At 45.3% G+C, this 19,362-nt stretch overlaps 1 protein-coding gene across 5 annotated transcripts in view; it reads left to right on the forward strand.

The window, feature by feature from the left end:
• Positions 1-15,337: 15,337 nt before the first annotated feature.
• LOC308555131 (acyl-coenzyme A synthetase ACSM1, mitochondrial-like) overlaps positions 15,338-19,362 on the forward strand; it is a 42,905-nt gene continuing 38,880 nt past the window's right edge. For 4 of the 5 annotated variants that reach the window (XM_081133005.1, XM_081133006.1, XM_081133004.1 and 1 more), the window contains exon 1: positions 15,338-15,474. The gene's annotated coding sequence lies outside the window, so the exon portion shown is untranslated. The remainder of the gene's footprint in view (positions 15,475-19,362) is intronic. The other variant, XM_081133002.1, reaches the window with a different exon arrangement.

Below are 19,362 nucleotides of genomic sequence, written 5' to 3' on the forward strand. Positions count from 1 at the left end.
CAAACTGAAAGACAAAAATCACATGATCATATCAATAGATGCAGAAAAAGCATTCAATAAAATCCAACCCCCATTTTTGATAAAAACTCTCAGCAAAGTGGGAATAGAGGGATCATACCTCAACATAATAAAGGCCATACATGACAAACCTACGGCCAACATCATACTCAATGGACAAAAACTAAAATCATTTCCCCTAAGAACAGGAACCAGACAGGGGTGTCCACTTTCACCACTCTTATTCCACATAGTACTGGAAGTTGTAGCCACAGCAATCAGTCAAGAAGAAAACATAAAAGGCATCCAAATTGGAAAGAAAAAAGTAAAACAGTCATTCACATGACATGATATTGTACATAGAAAATCCTAAAGATTCCACCAAAAAACTACTTGGTTTAATAAATGAATTCAGCAAGGTAGCAGGATACAAAATTAATACCCAGAAATCAATGGCATTTTTATACACCAATAATGAACTCTCAAGAAGAGAAACTAAAGAAACAATCCCATTTACCACTGCAACTAAAAAAATAAGAAACCTAGGAATAAATTTAACCAAAGATGTAAAAGACCTGTACTCAGAAAACTACAGAACACTGAAAAAAGAAATAGAGGAAGATATAAACAAATGGAAAATATACCATATTCATGGATGGTAAAATTAATATCATTAAAATGTCCATATTACCCAAAGTAATCTATAAATTCAATGCACTCCCTATTAAAATACCAACAGCATATTTCACAGATCTAGAACAAACACTTTGAAAATTTATATGGAACCAAAAAAGACCCCGAATAGCCACGGCAATCGAGAAAGAACAAAGCTGGAGGGATCACAATACCAGATAACAAGTTATACTACAAAGCCACTGTAATCAAAACAGCCTGGTACTGGCACAAGAACAGGCATATAGATCAGTGGAACAGAACCGAGAACCCAGAAATCAACCCAAGCCATTATGGTCAATTAATATTTGACAAAGGAGGCAAGAACATACAATGGAGTAAAGACAGTCTCTTCAATGAATGGCTTTCGGAAACTTGGACAGGTACATGCAAAAAAATGAAACTAGACCACCAACTTACCCCATTCACAAAAGTAAATCCAAAATGGATAAAAGACTTAAATGTAAGACATGAAGCCATAAAAATCCTAGAGGAAACAGGCAGCAGAATCTCAGACATCTCTCGTAGCAATATGCTTCTGATACATGTAGGGGAAGAGAAACCAAGGAGAGAGAAAAAGGGGGGGGGGACTGCATCAAAATAAAAAGCTTCTGCACAACAAAAGAAACCATCAATGAAACTGAAAGGGAGCCCAGCCAGGCATGACTCAGCAGTTGAGCATCGACCTGGGACCCAGGAGATCTTGATTCAATTCCCAGCGAGGGCACATGCCCGGGTTGCAGGCTTGATCCCCAGTCGGGGGCGTGCAGGGAGCAGCTGATCAAGGATGACTCTCTCGTCACTGATGTTTCTATCTCTCTCTCCCTCTCCCTTCCTCTCTCTGAAATCAATAAAGATATATTTTTAAAACAAAACAAAACAAAACGGGAACCCACTGTATGGGAGAACGTATTTGCCAATCACATATCTGATAAAGGGTTAATATCCAAAATATATAAGGAATTCATACAATTTAACAAAAGGAAGACAAACAATCCCATTAAAAAACGGGCAAAGGGCCTAACTAGACACTTCTCCAAAGAACACATACAGATGGCCAAGAGACGTATGAAAAAATGCTCAACATCGCTAATCACCTGAGAGATGCAAATTAAAACCACAATGTGGTATCACCTCACACCTGCCAGAATGGCACCATCAACAAATCAATGAACTACAAGTGCTGGCGAGGGTGTGGAGAAAAGTCACCCTGGTGCACTGCTGGTGGGAATGCAGACTGGTGCAGCCACTATGGAAAGCAGTATGGAGGTTCCTCAAAAAATTAAAAATTGACCTGTCATTTGACCCAGTGATTTCACTTCTAGGACTATATCCTAAGAAACCTAAAACACCAATCACAAAGAACTTATGTACCCTATGTTCACAGCAGCACAATTTACAATAGCTAAGATCTGGAAACAGCCCAAGTGCCCATCAGTAGCTGAGTGGATAAAAACGCTGTGGCACATTTACACCATGGAGTACTACGTGGCTGTAAAAAGAAGGAGCTCTTACCCTTTGGGACAGCAGGGTGGGAACTAGAAAGTATTATGCTGAGTGGAATAAGCCAGTTAGAGAAAGACAAGTAGCACATGATCTCACTTATATGTGGAATGTAATAAACAAAATAAACTGATGAACAAAATGAACCCAGAGACACAGAAGCATGGGACAGACTGAGGGTCTCAGAGGGCAGGCGGGGAGGGGGGAGTGGGCAGGGAGAGACTAATCAAAGAACTTATATGTTTATAAGCATAACCCATGGTCACAGACATTGGTTTGGAGAAGGCCTGGGGGTGGGGTGGATGAGGGGTGGAGGGGAAAAATGGGGGTAAAAAGGGGACATCTGTAATATTTTCAACAATAAAGATAAAAAAAAAATTTTTAAATAAGACAAAATAAAAAGCAATTTTATAAAATCAAAAACTTGAAAGGAATTTAACTATATTATAGACATTTATTAATAAAAAATGTATCATTCTTTTTTACTTTATTTTTATTGTTGACACTGTTACAGATGTGTCCCCCCCTCCCTTGGCTCATCTCTATCCAGCCCCGCCCCCACCCTCCCTCTGGCCATCACCATATTGCTGTTTGTTTCTATGAGTTAGGCATATGTGTGTTCTTTGGTTAATCTCTTACCTACTTTCATCCATTTCCCCCTCTTCCCTCCCCTCTGACAGCTGACAGTATATTCCATGTATCCATGCTTCTGTTTCTATTTGAATCATCAGTTTATTTTGTTCATTAGATTCCACATATAAGTGAGATCATATGGTATTTGTATTTCACTTAGCATAATACTCTCCAGGTGGATTCTTGCTGTCACAAAAGGTAAGATTTCCTTCTTTTTACAGCCACATAGTATTCCATGGTGTAAATGTCCCACAGCTTTTTATCCCCTCAGCTACTGATGGGCACTTGGGCTGTTTCCAGATCTTGGCTATTGTAAATAACGCTGCTATGAACATAGGGGTACACATATTTTTTCAAATTGGTATTTTTGTATTCTTAGGCTATATTCCCAGAAGTGGAATCTCTGGGTCAAAAGGAGGATCTTTTCAAATTTTTTTTAAAAAATATGTTTTTATTGATTTCAGAAAGAGGAAGGGAGAGGGAGAGAGAGATATAGAAACAACAGTGATGAGAGAGTCATCGATTGGCTGCCTCCTGCACGCCCCCCAACCCGGGCATGTGGCCTGAGTGGGAATCCAACTGCAGTCTCCTGGATTATAGGTAGCTGCCCAATGACTGAGCCACGCCAGCTGGGTCCAGTTTTAATTTTTTGAGGAAACTCCACACTGTTTTTCACAGTGGCTGCCCCAGTCTGCATTCCCACCAACAGTGTACCAGCGTTCCCTTTCTCCACATCCTCGCCAGCATTTGTTATTTGTTGATTGATTGATTTTTTAAAATATTTTTTTATTGATTTCAAAAAGACTTAGGGAGAGGGAGAGAGAGATAAAAACAGTAATGAAACGAAGCAGAAACCCAGCTTTTAGGAAGGAAATAAAGGCCATGGCTCCCCATCTCACCCTTGAACAGACCCCCAGACAGGCTCAAGAATGACTGATGATGGGGACCCACACCTTTCGGGGAGTCTGTGACCTCCGCCAAGTACAGATATTGCCTCCCCTCTCTCCACTCCATGCCTCTCCTGCTCCCGGTGGCTGGTAATGAAGCAATCACGACACTCAGCCAGTGCATTCCCCAAAGGCTGCTTGACTGTGACTACAGTGAAAGCACCAACTCTTGTCTTTTCAGGAGACAAAGCGAGATCACCGCAACTCCATGTCCTTGTCCAGAAAAGCCTTTAAGACACCCCAGGAAGCCCAGAACCAAGAAGTGATGTTTGCCAAGTCCCTGTGAATAAGTCCCCTGGACAAGCATTAGCTCTAGAGGGGTCCCAGACTAATGGGTATGTGCTGGTGGCGTGAGTGCCCCAGGCTTGCTGCTAGTATTCGGAGATAGAAGGTGGGACTTACCCTGGGGAAGGGCAGTCATCTCACTGACACCCGACATTATTTCAACAGCAGATTCAGGCTGTGAAAGGGCAGGAGGGGCGCTCAGTGTATCACATGATAGAGCTTGGACGTCACCCAGAGGGTAAGGAGCTCCGTGAGCTCTGCATTTCCAAGTGATCACCCTGGTAGCCGAGGCGTGAATGTGCTAAAGGAGAATTGGAGAAATGCTTAGAAGAATTATTCCTTCTTCTTGGAACTTGGTGACTTAGTGACTAAGGAAGGCAGGTGGGGAAGAGAAAGGAGGCCCTGAGGGATCATGTCTAGTTTTTTATTAGGTAAACTGAGGCAGGTCATTGTAATACTTTTTGAGAGGGACAGGATTGGAGGCGGGAACATTGAATTCAGTTGTGGTCATGCTAGTCTGTCTGTGACCTATGGAATACCAAGGTTAGTATATATCTAGTAATCAGCTACCTGTTTAAGTTTAAACTCAGGGGAGAGGTCAAGATTTCCAATGTGGTTTCGGAAATTATTGAGAGAGAAAGGGAGGAAGAGGGAGAGATGAATGAATGAATGAATGAATGAATGAATGAATGAATGAGACGGACAGAGAGCATGCAGGATGAGAGGGACTGTGGGCTGAGGAGGAATCCGAGGGGCAATAACATGTAGAGAGAGAAAAAAGATCAGGGTCCCATGGACAATAACGGGAAAAAGACTAAAAAAGACAAGGAGTGGCTTCAGCAGGCGTGGCTCAGAGGCTGAGCATCAGCCTAGGATCCAGGAGATCGGGTTTGAATTCCAGGTCAGGGCACGTGCCCAGGCTGCTGGCTTGGTCCCCATCGGGGGCGTGCAGGAGGCAGCTGATCAACGACACTCTCATCATTGATGTTTCTGTCTCTCTCTGTCCCTCTCCCTTCCTCTCTCTGAAGTCGATGAAGACATATTAAAAAATAATAGCCCAGCCGGGCGTGGCTCAGCGGTTGAGCGTCGACCTGGGATCCAGGCGATCGGGGTTCGATTCCCGGTCAGGGCACATTCCCGGGTTGTGGGCTTGATCAATGACTCTCTCATCATTGATGTTTCTGTCTCTCTCTCTCTCCCTCTCCTTTCCTCTCTCTGGAATCAATAAAGATATATTTAAAAAGAAAGTAGTCGTTTCAATATTTAAAAAAATTAAAAGAAAATTTAAAATAATAATAATAATAATAATAATAACAATACAGTGAGTGACAACCGAAAGATGGAAGAGACAACCCAGGAGTTGGTTAATATTGCCAAGACCAGCCAAGGGTCAAAACTGAAAAGGACCCATTGTCTTGGCAGCAAGAACATTAGAAAACTTGTTTCCAAGGGGGAAAAAAGTTCAGTAGAATCCTTAAGGGTAGAAAACTGGTAGCCAGTGTGGTCATCAGTGAGGGATGAAAAGAGATGGAAAGAGCTAATGTCAACTATTCTTTTTAAAAAAATCCTCACCCAAGAACATGCTTCTCATTGATTCAAGAGAGAGGAAGGAAGAGGGAGAGAAAGAAATATCGATGTGAGAGAGAAACATCAATCGGTTGTCTCCCATATGCACCTGGCCTGGGATCAAACCCGCAACCTATGTGTGTGCCCTGACGAGGAGTCAAGCCCGAGACCCCTCGGGGCACAGGAGGATGCTCCAACCAACAGAGCCACACAGCCCAGGGCTCAATTATTCTTTTGAATAAACATTAATTGAAAGAAGGAACCAAAGAGAAAGTACAGAATCAAGGCAGCAACTTTTGAAGGAGGGAAGGACTTGAACACATGTGGCAAACATTGCTTTTCTCCTACTGCTAGACACTGAATTGTGTCCCCCAAATTCAGTATATTGAAGCCCTAACCCAAGACCTCAGAATGTGACTGTGCTTGGAGACAGGGCCTTTAAAGAGGTGATTAGGTTTAAATGAGGCTATTAGCCTGGGCCCCGATCCAATCTGACTCCTGTGTCCTTCTCAGAAGAGATTAGGACACACGGAGAGACCTTGGGGCGCATGCAGAGAGACGAGCATGTGAAGAGGGAAGCCAAGAGAAAACCAGCCCTGCCAGCACCTTGATCATGGGCTGCCAGCCTTCAGAACTGTGAGAAAGTACATTTGTGTGGTTTAAGCTGCCCACTCTGTGGTGTTTTGCTATAGCAGCCCTAGCAGACAAATACACCTACCCACTGGCCGTTCCTCACCACCCCCTGCACCCCACATGGCTCCTTGCTAAAAAGAACCCCAACTGTGTTCAGACCGGAGTGAGCGCCCCACTAGCACATGAGTTATGATGTGATTAAGCTGATCTGTTTCCATTTCTCTCCCATTAAGCCAATTAGAAAGTGTCAGTTTGCTGCTTCCTCGCCTTCCATCCTTCATGGGAGAGTTTATTTCTCACCCAGCAAATCTTCCCTCTCTGCTCACCCGCCGCCCCCATCCCTGCTCAAGGCAGGAATAGAGTCTTCGCTCCATGAGGTCCAGCTGGTCCTTTAACTTGCTTTGGCTGATGGGCTGTTAACCAGAATGATGCGAACAGGGCTTTCAAATGTGCTCATGTGGTCTGACTTCATCTGCGGTGCTTCTGTCATTCATCACGAGAAGAATGTGCTTGGAGAACGGCTGGTCCCAGAAGGAAAGGCTCGTGGATCAGACAGAACCCCAACCCACAGTCTGCAGCTGAGCCGCCCAGACACCCTGCAGGTGAGTGAGAAAGAAGTGTGTGTTGGTTTAAGCTGCTGAGGAGTGAGAATTGTTTGTTACCCAACATCATTACAGCAAAAAGGAACTGACAAAACCTTAATTCTCATTTTTAACAAAAAGGGACCAAGACTAGTCTCAAATGCTTGTCAGGCAACCGTATCCAAGTGAGATTTCAAAAGGACAACAATTTGTGCTTTCATTGTATTCATGTTTAGTTTCTTCCATTGTAGCAACTAAAATTAATTTCTAAATTATAGTAGTGGTACAGTTTCATTTGGATGATTCATATTTTTTGTTTTTTTATTTAAGTTTTCAGGGAATCAATGTAAAGACAAATATTAAGTCAATAAGACTACAGGTAACAGTTGCTTATAAAAAAAAATGGAAAAAGAAAAGAAAATGAATGTGAGGTGCTGATGACTGAAGCTAGAGAAACAACGGTACAGTAAGAATGGGGCAAAATTACAGAAGAGAAGGGAAGGGATGGGACCAAAATGAAAACCAGAAAGACAAGGCAAGTAGTGTCATTTTACCCAAAAGGAAACAGCCAAGGGTGGAGGAGAAAGGTAGCTGGCTCTCGGAGTTGCAAGCTATGGGTTTGAGTTCTAGTCTGTCACTAGGAGTGCCCTTGTGACCGTGGGGGATTGTAACCCGCCCCACTATTCTTTGGACAGTTGTTTCTGTCCATGCTGACTCTGACTCATATGTAGCTTGTACATAAACAGCATGTTTGTGTGAGAATCCCAGGAGCCAACTTCAGAAGATGCAGACTCCGACCTTCAGTTCTCCCAGTTCTGGGAGATTTGCTGACCTTCAGCCATAGAACCAGGATGACATAGAACCAGGGTGAGGAAGAACAAGACTACACACACCAGACCATCACCTGACCAGTGTCAAGGTCCTTGTCAAATAGACTGTGCTGTGCTGGCCAATATGGCTCAGTGGTAAGAGTGCGGCCCGAGCACCAAAGGGTCTCAGACTCAATTCCCCATCAAGCGCATGTACCCGGGTTACAGGTTCAATCCCCGGCCCCAGTTGAGGGGGTGTGGGAGGCAACCAATTGACGTGAGAGCATTGATGTCTCTTGCTCTGTCTTCCCCTCCTTCCCTCTCTCCCTTCCACTCTCTCTAAAAATCAGTGGGAAAATATCCTCGGGTGAGGCTTAACAAAACAAAACACACATGGGCTGTGCTGCCTCCATGGAGAGAACTTCTCAACCCCTCCCCTTGATCTCTTTGTGTTGCTTCCCCTCTCCCTCCTTATAAAACCTCTGCCTGCGCTGAGGTAGGAAGATGGGCTTTGGACAAGAGTCTCCCATCTTCTCAGGCGGCTGACACTTGAATAAACCTCTTTGCTTTTATACAAGCAACTGTCTCATGGTTTGGCTTTCGTTGTGACAGGTTTTGATTATACCCTGCCCACTCTGAGCCTCAGTTTCCTCATCTGGGAAATGGGACTGATCCAACATCATTGTTACTGGCAAGTTTGGGTTCTTGTCTCCTGATATAAAACAATTTAGACCAGGGACACTGATAAAAGCAAAGGCAGATTTATTGAAACTCTGCAGAGGGCAAAAACACTGAGATAGGGCTTCAGGTTCTGTGCCCCAAGTATGGGGCTTGAAGGTTTTTATTTTTTAGAAACATGGAAGTTGCTGAGGTTAACCAATCAGGGTGTAGGTTGGCTGGCTTTTTCCTTTTTAGGAACCCTGGGGTCACACTGAAGTCCAGGTAGCATTAGTCAAGTGAAGCACTCTGGGGTTGTGCAAGACTTATCATGGGATGCAGGAAGGAACCCTCCCAACCAGGTATTGAGTTTGTCTCTTTGGTTTTGGGCTTGGCTTTAGATCTGAAAAACAAACTTAAAAACAAGTCAGGGCAGTTCCGGGACTATTGCTTTACCGCTACCTGGTGATAAACTGCCATAGTTGTGTCAGGGTTTGACTTGGAGCAGTTTTGGGAACATTTTGTTCTACCTGTTCCATCATTCCAGTATGCGGTAGTGATTCGTGTAGATTATGCCTGTGGAAGCAGCTCTCAGGGTTCAGGTAGACAACTAAGAAGAGAATAATGTTTGACAGGCATGAGTGTGAAGGCCAGAGATGGTGCTAAAAGACTAAACACTTCGCCTTGGCCCGTGTGGCTCAATTGGTTAGGTGTGGTCCTGTGCACTAAAGGGTGGCTGGTTCCACTCCCAGTCAGAGCACATGCCCAAGTTGCTGGCTCGATCCTCCCAGTTTGATGTGGGAGGAGGAAGAGATAAGCAGACAATAATTAAGAATCAAAATAGGGAATAAGGTAGGTTGTGGTAAATGGTACAGAAAATGCAATAGGTAAGAATCAAAGTGATGGTAATTCTTTTTATTTTTAGGGATAGAAAATATATGAGGTGGAATAAATAGAACTATATACTTTTTTTTTTTTTTAAGTCTTTATTGATTTCAAAGAGAGGAAAGGAGAGAGAGAGATAGAATCATCAATGATGAGTCATTGATCGGCTGCCTCCTGCACGCCCCTCACCGGGGATGGAGCCCGCAACCCGGGCATGTGCCCTGACCAGGAATCGAACCGAGATGTCCTGGATCAAGGTAGATGCTCAACTGCTGAGCCACACCGGCTGGGAGAGCCATATACTTTTGATAGATTTTTTTGTTCCTGAAAGACTCACAGTAAAATCCCACCACCACGCCTACGCCTTGGGGACTGTTCAGTAGGCCACTGGAATGTCATGTTGAGTCATTGAGAGGCACAGAACACGGCCATACTCCTTGCCCTGCCCACACTGACTTGTGAAAAGGGGTGTTTTTGTTGGGCTTCCTATCTGGTTTCCGTCATTTTTTGATGCTCAGAGTATCTACTCTACTTTCCCAATGCCACCAAACTCACCTGTAATGATGCAGAAGATACATGACATTCCCAGGTTAACATTCACATTGGTAGTTTTCTCCTTCTTTGGGTCTCCCCAGTTTTTCTCACTGAAGCTGTTGCCCTGGGTTGTACAGGTTATGCCCAGTAGAAGTGCATCCTGCTGCAGGGGCACCTTTTTCAGTGATCTCCAAAGTGATTTAAAGGCCATTCAGAGAATTTTTGACTTAAGGTAATGGATTTTTCAGTTAAAGTTTCTCAATTTAAAAAATTTTTGACTTTTTTGCTCAATGTCTTTATTTGTTCATTATGAGCTTATTTTAATTTAGTCCTTGAGCATAGTTATTAAAGCTATACCACAGTTATTAAAATCCTTGTCTACTATTTCCAATATATGTGTCATCAGTTTCCTCTATTGATGTCCTTTTTATCTTGAAAATGGGTTATGTTTCCCTGTTTCTTTGTGTATCTAATAATTTTGGATTCTATGCTGAACATTGTCTATAATATGCTACAGGGATTCTGGAGTTTGTTCTGTTTTACTGAAGGGTACTTTGTTTGTTTGTTTGTTTGTTTTTTGGTTTATTTGTTTGAGCAGGCAGTTACTTGGCCATACTTAAGCTCTAAACTCTGTCCCCTCTACAGTTTTCAGAAACCGACCTCCTTCAGTTCTTTAGACTGAGACTAAAAGGATTCTGTGCAGTTGAGGGATCAGCCATAAATGTGGGTAAAGTGTATACACAGAGTATGGGGATTTCTTTCTCTGGCTCTTTCTTTCTTGAATTTTCCCCATAAAAAGTAGGAAACTCATCCAATGCTATTCATTTCCTTCAAGGGTAGACTCCCTCTGTTTTCTGACAGCTTTGGTAGCTCTGTAGTACATTCTAGTGTTGTTGTTGTTGTTGTTGTTTATATTTTGTTCAGGGTTTATAGTTGGTATCTGTCAGAAAGTGGGTCCTGTGGAAGATAATAGTCCATTACTTGAAGTGAAAGTTCTGTAATTAAATTCCTAGTTGTGAATTTTTTGGTTAACGTCCGCACCTGCCTGTATGCATTGTGAGTGTGTACACTTTAATTCAATTAAAACACCTCCCCAAATGCTATTTTATGCTACTATGTATTAGCCGTTCCCAGGACGGAGTAGGAGAGCGTTTTGGACTGTAATCCATACACAAGCTTCGAGCTAAACTTTGTTGTACTTCAGAGTGTTTGCACTTGGATTTGGAATAAGTTAAATCTCCGTAACAGGCGATTATGAAAGAACGGTGGGCTCTTTCAGTTGGGACTCCTCCTCAGCCCAACATGAACCGGTGAATAAACATGATGGCTGAGAGCAAATATTTTACTTAGAGCCGAGTGGATCTAGATCCAAACACTGCTTCTGCCATTTCCTGGCTGTGTGGCATGGGACAAGTAGCTTAGAGTCTCTGGATGTCAATATTCTCATGAGTAAAGTGGTGGTAATGATAGTGCCTTCCACATAATGTTTATATTATATGACTTAATACATGCAAATAGCTTGTCACAGAGCCTGGAACATAATCAATGTTCAATAAATTTGAGTCAGGATTTTGTAGTCATGGGAAATTCTGAGTGTCAATTTCTTCATCTCCTAATGAAAAGAAAAACACCTACCTTGAGACAATAATATATGTAAAAATGAGGTTATGTATATGAATTCCTTCAGGCAAGAGGTCCTCAAGAAGTAATGACTTCTCTCTTCCCATTACCCTTCCCCTCTAATAATAAATAATAATAATATCCTTATGATGTTCTAAGCTGTCTACATGTATTACCTCCTTTAATTCTCATATCAATTCTATGAGGTAGGTACTATTCTTATCTTCAGGTGAGGAAACTGAAGCATAGCATTGCAGGAACTTTCCCAGGGCCTGTGTGACCTAGCAGCTGATGGAACAGGATTTCATTTCTGCCTATTTGGCTCTGGAGTCTCTGTTTTAAAAACAATAACAACTGCAAATTGAAAAGCACTTTCCATATGTTCCATATACTAGGCCATTTTGAATGCCTTCCAAACATTATCTCAAATGGCTCCCTTCAAGGGACACAAGTCCATGCAATACTGGATCTGAAATGACTGGAGAAGGTATTGGTGAATTCTGATGGCTTGGCCAAAGATAAAAACACACTGAGGTAAGTGTTTTTCTTTTCATTGGGAGATGAATAGATTAATTCCAGAACCAAAGAATTTTTTTTGTTGTTACCAGGGTTGACCAGGTAATGTAAAGAGAGTGGGAGTCCCTCCCATCCAGTACCCAGTTTCTCAGCTGAATAACTCATATCTATCTTTTTGGTGGAAGACGCCAGAAATCAGAGATGGAGAAGTGTGGCAGGTAGGATAGAAGTAGAATACTGTCGGGAGGCTTGAGCAGGGCACACTGCCTTAAAGAAAACCAGGCCTCAGGTCCTTTTCTGGCCTTCTCGAGCCTTTGGGACCTTGGGCATGTTAGATAATCTCCTCACCTTCTGCAGAGATACAACATGACCGACTACAAGTGTCATTGCCAAAACCGAAAGCCAGAGTCACCCTTAATTCCTCTCTTTCTGCCCTGGCGGGTGTAGCTAAGTGGTTAGAACATCAGCCCACACACAGAAGGGTCCTGGGTTCGATTCCAGCCAAGGGCACGTACTTCTGTTGCAGGCTCGATCCCCATGTGCGGGAGGCAATCAATCGATGTGTCTTTCTCACATCGATGTTTCCCTATCTCTCTCTCTCCCTTCCACTCTCTCTAAAAAGCAATGGAAAAAGTATCTTCAATGAGAATTAACAAAATATATATATCACCTGCTGAGGATTAACCAAACAAACCCATCAGCAAGCCCTCCAAAAGGTATCTCAAAGCTCCCCCCCGCACCTGCCTGCTCCAGCCTCACTGTGAGAAGCTTGCCCAGGCCCTCAGGGCTCGGGCACCGCAGCAGCCTCCGCACCGCAGCCCGCAGCTGTGCCCGCCCCGAGAAGCCCTTCCCCTGGGCACCCGTGAGCTCTCCACGGCGCAAACCCGACCGTTTCCTTCCGAATTATCCACTTTCCCGGGCTATTTTATTTCAAAATTAAGTCGCCAAGGAAATCAGTGACTTCGTTGAAACTTAAATCATGTCTCTTTGTCTTAAAATCCTCTCAACACTCCCCACCCCTCTTCACACAAAACCCGAGCTCCTCTCCCCAACCCAGCCGCCTGCCGCACCTGCCTCGGCGGATCCTGGAGAAGCTCAGCCTCCAGCTCGGCACCTGCTGCGCCCCCGGCCTGCCCCGCTTTCCCCTGGTCCTCCCATGGCTGGCTCCTTCTCCTTCGGGTCTCAAAGTGTCACTTCCTCAGAGAGGACATTGTCATCCCCCCGCCCCAGTCCCACTGTTTTATTACCTTGTTCTACTTTCTTCTGGGCACCGGTTACCTTTGGGGTTCTCTTGTCAATGTAACTGACTGTTTCTTTGCAGTCTCCTGCCTCTCTGTCCTGGGCGTATAAGCTCCTTGAGAGCAGTAACCTGTCTGACAGTCCAAAGCTCTATCCAGCCTAGAGGGTGCCATTGAATATCTACTGGGTGAATGAAAGCACCATGGGTTTGCTGTGAGGCTAAGGAAGGCAATGGGTGTGAGGTATTCAGGTTGACAGGACACTTGGCTACAGCCACTCAGAGGGCTCGGCTGATAGAGTCTCTGCCGTATTTTGATGTTACCATCTCCACACGCGGTTTCCAGGACCAGTGAGTCAGGGGAAGAGAGTATCAGGGACTCAGACCTGCTCTGAAATGCTCTAGACCAGGAGTGACTTGTGTCACTTCCATCTGGGGTTCACTGACCAGAACTGGGGTTCGGGGGCCTCATTCTAACTACAAGAGAGGCTTGGCAATGAAAGAAAGTGCCCACACTATCTTCACAGAGTTGTACTCACTCTACCATATACCCATGTTAGACGGGAGAAAACTGAGGCACCCAGGGATAAGAAACCTTCTCAGTGTCACAGAAGTGGCAACTGGCAAAAGCTAGACTGAAACGCAGGCTTCCTGGCCCCAGAGCCTGTCTTCTTGACCCCATCACTGGTGTTACAGCTCCACACAGGAGATCCACTGAGATCCAGGGAGGGTCCCAAAGACTTTCCTTCCTGTGCCCATTCCTTCTCAAAAGTGACTGAGTGGCTGCTCCTTCTGCCTGAATAACAGGGCTTTTTATACTTTGATTCTTTTGGTGTTTAACCTTTAGCTTACTGTGGCCCGTCAAATAGCGCTGCCTTCTCACTCTCTCATCTCCATGAAATAAATGCCTGTCCCGAGCTGAAAATTCACCCTAACGAATGAATCAGTCAGGAAGAGCCAGGTTTCCCCTCAGTCAGGCAGGGATGTTCTAGATGTTTCCAGCAATCTTTGGTGGTGACTTTGGATGGTGATATTTCTCTCCTGGTTCAATGGAGGTTGAGAGTTAAAATGTATGGGAAAGTTGGGTCAGAGTCCTGAAGAAGCTCCTATCCCCCAACAACACCCTCAAAATGGCTTTAGTAGACAACTAACAGTTCAAGCCACTACCTGTGACAACCCAGGCTTATTCAGTGCAGCCTCAATATCTACTCAGCATCTGAACGCCTGGGCCAGGCTCTTCCCTGGCGTTACATCATGTATGCCTTTCAGAGATCCTAGGGGACACATCTGATCAACAACCCCCAGCCTCCATTTTTCAGACAAGACGACCAAGGTCAGAATAGCCGATGGCCATCTTATAAGTGGCTGAGCCAGAATTGAAGCTCAAGACTTTGGGATTCCAAAGACCCTGCATTTTGCTAGTACGCCAACCTTAAACTTAGAATCCCAAATTAATAAAATCAACCAACATTGATTATGCCAAGCACTGTGCTATATGCTTCCACAAATTATTTCATCTAATGCGAACCACAGAAAAACAACCATACCTGGCTGGGTGGTTCAGTTGGTTAGAACATCGTCCTGATATGCCAAGGTTGTGGATTCCATCCCCAGTCAGAGCACACACAGGAAGCAACCAATGAATGTATAAAAAAGTGGAACAACAAATCAATGCTTCTCTCTCTCTCTCTCTCCCTTCACCCCCCAAATCAATAAAAAACAACAACATAGGAAATAGGTGTCACTGTTGTTACCCCCATTTTACAAGAAGGAAACTAAAGCTTAGAGAAAAGAGGTCAGTGAAGGTCAAAGAAATGGTAAATGGCAAACCTGAGGCTTAAACGTAAATCTCTGCCTCCAGAGCACTGACTTTATCCACCAGACTAGCCATTTGGCTCTCATTTAAATGAAAACATTGGAGGTACAGGAGTGGCAAAGGGGAGCAAGTTAGCCACAGACAACAGTGAGAGTGTTCCGTTTGACTTTCTTTGTTCATTCACACTGCAAGTCATCCAACAAGAATTGCAGGTGACTTCATATGGCTGGCTTTTCTTTCTTTTTATAAAAAATTTATCTTTATTGTTGAAAGTATTACAGATGTCCCCTTTTATTCTCCACTGACCCCCTCCACCCTGCTCCCACCCACATGGTTAGTTTTTCTAATGATTGTCTCCCCATGAGGCCTATGATTGCCCTCTGTCCTATTCTACTCAGGTATCATCTTCCTCTGAGTCATCCAATTCCTGCCAAGTTTTCCACGCTGTCTGGCCCGGAGCTAAGTTCAGTTATGTACACATTCCCTTAAACTGCTGATCAGAGAGAAGCACAGGTGCAAGTTCCCTGTTCCCTACCAACCCAAGACCTGGCCTACCTGTTTTCTAGACAGTCCCCAATCCCAGGTAAGACAGAAGCGAATGAGAGGTGAAGGTGAGATGGAGGGAATGAGAGGTGAAGGTGAGATGGAGGGATTGGAGGTGAAGGAGATGGAGGGAATGAGAGGTAAAGGAGAGATGAAGGGATTGGAGGTGAACGTGAGATGGAGAGAATGGAGTTGAAGGCGACGGAGGGAATGGATGTGAAGGAGATGAAGGGAATGAGAGGTGAAGGAGACGGAGGGAATGGAGGTAAAGAAGACGAAGGGAATGAGATGTGAAGGAGACGGAGGGAATGAGAGGTGAAGGAGACGGAGGGAATGGAGGTGAAGGAGACGAAGGGAATGGAGGTGAAGGAGACGAAGGGAATGGAGGTGAAGGAGACGAAGGGAATGGAGGTGAAGGAGATGAAAGGAATGAGAGGTGAAGGAGACGGAGGGAATGGATGTGAAGGAGATGGAGGGAATGAGAGGTGAAGGAGACGGAGGGAATGAGAGGTGAAGGAGAGATGGAGGGAATGGAGGTGAAGGAGAGACAGAAGGAATGAGAGGTGAGTGACAGCTTCTGTGTGTGTGTGTGTGTGTGTGTGTGTGTGTGTGTGTGTGTGTGTGTGTGTGTGTCTGTCTGTCTGTCTGGGGGCAGCAAGTATCTACAGAGTCCTGACCCTACCGTCTGAGAGCCTTACTCGAGTCTGGCAATGCCGCTTACAGGCCGGCTGGCCCCGGGCAAGCCTCCCACCCTCCCTGGTACTTCATTCCCTCACCTGCAACATGGAGGGGGCGATAGTGAGGAGGGGGCTGAGTGGGAGTGTGCACGGATGTGCCTCGCACGGCGGCTGGCACACAGCAGGTGATCAGTTTAATGTTCGGCCGCTCTGCATGGGGTGGGGGTGCCGAGGGGCGTGAAAGAGGCCCAGAAGGTGAACCCGTGAAAGACTCCACTAGGCAGCAGTGGGTCACGTTACAGAAGGGCATGCCTTTCATTTTCTAAAAAACTCTCATATCTAACTGGGGGGTTGGCTTTAGAATTTGCTGGGTGTTACTGGACACCTCAGCATTTACTGAGCCTTACCCTTATTAGACACACTGCTGGCAAAGGTGTTTTTCTAGATTATGTTACTAATCCTGCGGGAAGCTGGGTGGTAGATATTGTTGCTGTGCTCTCGATTTCAGAGACATAAATAGTGGCCAAAACCACCTGGCTGATAGGCAGTGGAACTGCCTGGCTGTGTAACTCCAAGATCCCCTGTGACACACCGAGTCTGTTGTTTTATAAAATAAATAGCATTATCAGTCCAAAGTCTCGTGAAACCAGAGCTCTGTAGCTGGAACTCTTCGAGGCACCGTGGGCCTGGGCATGTAGCAGTGAGCTGAGCCACCCCTGAAAGCCACAGGGCCAAACGGCCTTCAAAAGCCACCTGAAAGCATTTCGAAAGATTGCCCTTTGAAACTATTTTGTAAGATGTCCTTAGACAAGCGATTTCCAGCCATTTTCCTCTCATGGCACACATAAGCTAATTACTAAAATTCTTCAGCACACCAAGAAGTATATCATATTCTTTGCCAATCTGACCAAAAATTGGTATAATTTTGACTCATCCACACCGGCCAGTATTGTTGTGTTGGCTGTTGTCATTTCTTAAATTGACAATCTAAGGGAAAAGAGATCAGTGCCCCTGACTAAACAGTCAGGTACTGCATGTTTTAAAATCTTGTGGCACGCCGGTTGAAAATCGCTGCCTTAGACTCTAAAGTCCAAGAGGGTAGGACCTCGGGCAGCCTCAGTAATCTCTGACAGTATCTAAAACCATATTGGCACAGTAAATATTTGATGACTGAAAAATATGTTCATCTGTCTTTCAGACATTCTGTAGCACACTGGATTTTCTCTCCCCAATTTTCAAGTTTTAGTTTTCTGAATTAGGACAAAACGGGAAAAATCTAGCATTGTGTTGAGTCCTCATGTGTCAGGCCTGGTGAGGAGTCTGTACACATGTACAAACAGTTATAGATACAGAAAGACGGAGCGCTGCATTTACTGTAGTGATACATAATGCCAGACGTGTCCTTAGCAATATCGTTAGAGACATGGATGAGAGGCAGCTGCAGATGCAGGTGTGATGTGGTTACAGACCCCGAGGGGAGAGCGGACACTGGCAGGATGACAGGGGTGGGAGCCGGCAGTTCTGAAGACAGGCACGCGGGCAGGCGGAGCCAGAAGCACCGACGTCTCTGGCGGTCGGTCTTCCTAACTCGCCGCGGGCAGGCCCCCGACGTGTCGATGCGGAAGCTGGACGCTGCGGGGTCCGCGTCAGGAACGCTCCCTGTCCCTGTCCCTGGGCTCTAATTCCGCAGGTCCAGCGGCCGCTTCTCTCGAAGCCTAATTATTCAGTGAGTTTCCGCAGAGAGCGTTTGTCGCCAGGCACTCCCGAGTCCGGGTGCTCGCCTGTGCTCTGTGCCTACGTGCTTTACACAGGGTGTCCTCCCTTCGCTCCCCCACTCAGGAAACAGGTGTCGCCAGCGTTTCCATATTTTACAGAGAGGTTAAGAAAATTGCCCAAGGCTGTGTAGCTGATGAGTGGAGGGGCTGGGACCTGACCCTGCGCTGTTTGGCTCCTGAGGACACGCTCTCAGCTCCCACAGTCCCCCCAGCTGGCTGCCTGTGGTGTTGGGCCCAGTCACATGAGGAGGTTAAACCAGAATTTCAAACACATTTACAGTGTGAGAGAATGCCAAAGTCAGTTCTTTTTCATTCGATTAAGAGGTGTATTAGGTTGCTGGGGCTGCCATGACAAAGTACCACAGACTGGGGCCTAAACCTCAGAAACTTCTTTCTCACAGCTCAGGGGGCAAGAAGTCTGAGATCAAGGCGGTGGCAGGATTGGTCTCTTCTGGGGGTAGCTCCTTGGATTGAAGGCGGCGTCTCCATGTTCACATGGCGTCCCCCTCTCCGTGTCTGTGTCCTGATCTCCTCTTATAAGGACGTCAGTCATGCTGGGTTAGGGCCCATCTAATGACCTCATTTTAACCTGATCACCTCTCTAAAGATTCTTCCTCCAAACACAGTCTTATTCTGAGGTACCGAAGGTTAGGACATGAATTTGTGGATTTCGACGGGATGCAATTTAGCCCATAATGAAGGATTAATTAATGTCCTCGTTCTTTCTCTCCCTTTTGTGTTAAGGGGCTGTTGGAACGGTCCTGAGGGTGTTTTAAGGAAGCTTCTGAGGCCATTTATACACCTGTGTGTGAAAATAGCAGCTGAGTCTGGTATTGCTCTAAATCAGTTGGTGCCTGTGGGGGGAGGTACGTGTTGTTGGAAAAGCAAGGATGCCGGCTTCTAGAACCAGCTCTGCTACTAAACTTGCCTTACAACCTTGGAGAAATCCCTGTCCTCTCGGGGTGTTGGCCTAGATTGGGGCTTTTAAGCTCCAATGTCCACAGAGGCTGAACAGGTACAGTAAGTGTAGAAACAGGAGGTGTGGCAAAATGAGGAGTGGTGGAAACCCAGGAAAGTTGGAGAACATCCTATGTAATTGGAGCAAAATTTCCTCCAAAGACGAAGGGCCAAAGAAAATATGCCTGAGGGCCAGGTCTGGACCAGCTGACAGCTCAGGGCCTTTCTTTCCCAGCAGCGCTCTGACTAAATGAGAGACGGTGACTTGATGGGCAGGCACTAGAAAGGAAGAGGCATATTGTAGGTCCTGTGGCCTAAGGACCCACGCTGACGAGGAAACTTCTCACATCCCCATGCTCCTTTCTGCAGACAGTAAGCCAATTGAGTATTTAGGTGTGTTTTTCCTACTGGGAATGTATAGCAGGGTTGTGGGTGGGGGCAGCATCAAAGTTAATCGACGTTAGGTTATTATGGGTCGAAAGGACCTGAAAATAAACTGAGTTTTATTGATCTTTCTAT

This window comes from Miniopterus schreibersii (assembly GCF_964146895.1).
Source record: "Miniopterus schreibersii genome assembly, chromosome: 3".
In the NCBI taxonomy this organism is placed as follows: domain Eukaryota; kingdom Metazoa; phylum Chordata; class Mammalia; order Chiroptera; family Miniopteridae; genus Miniopterus; species Miniopterus schreibersii.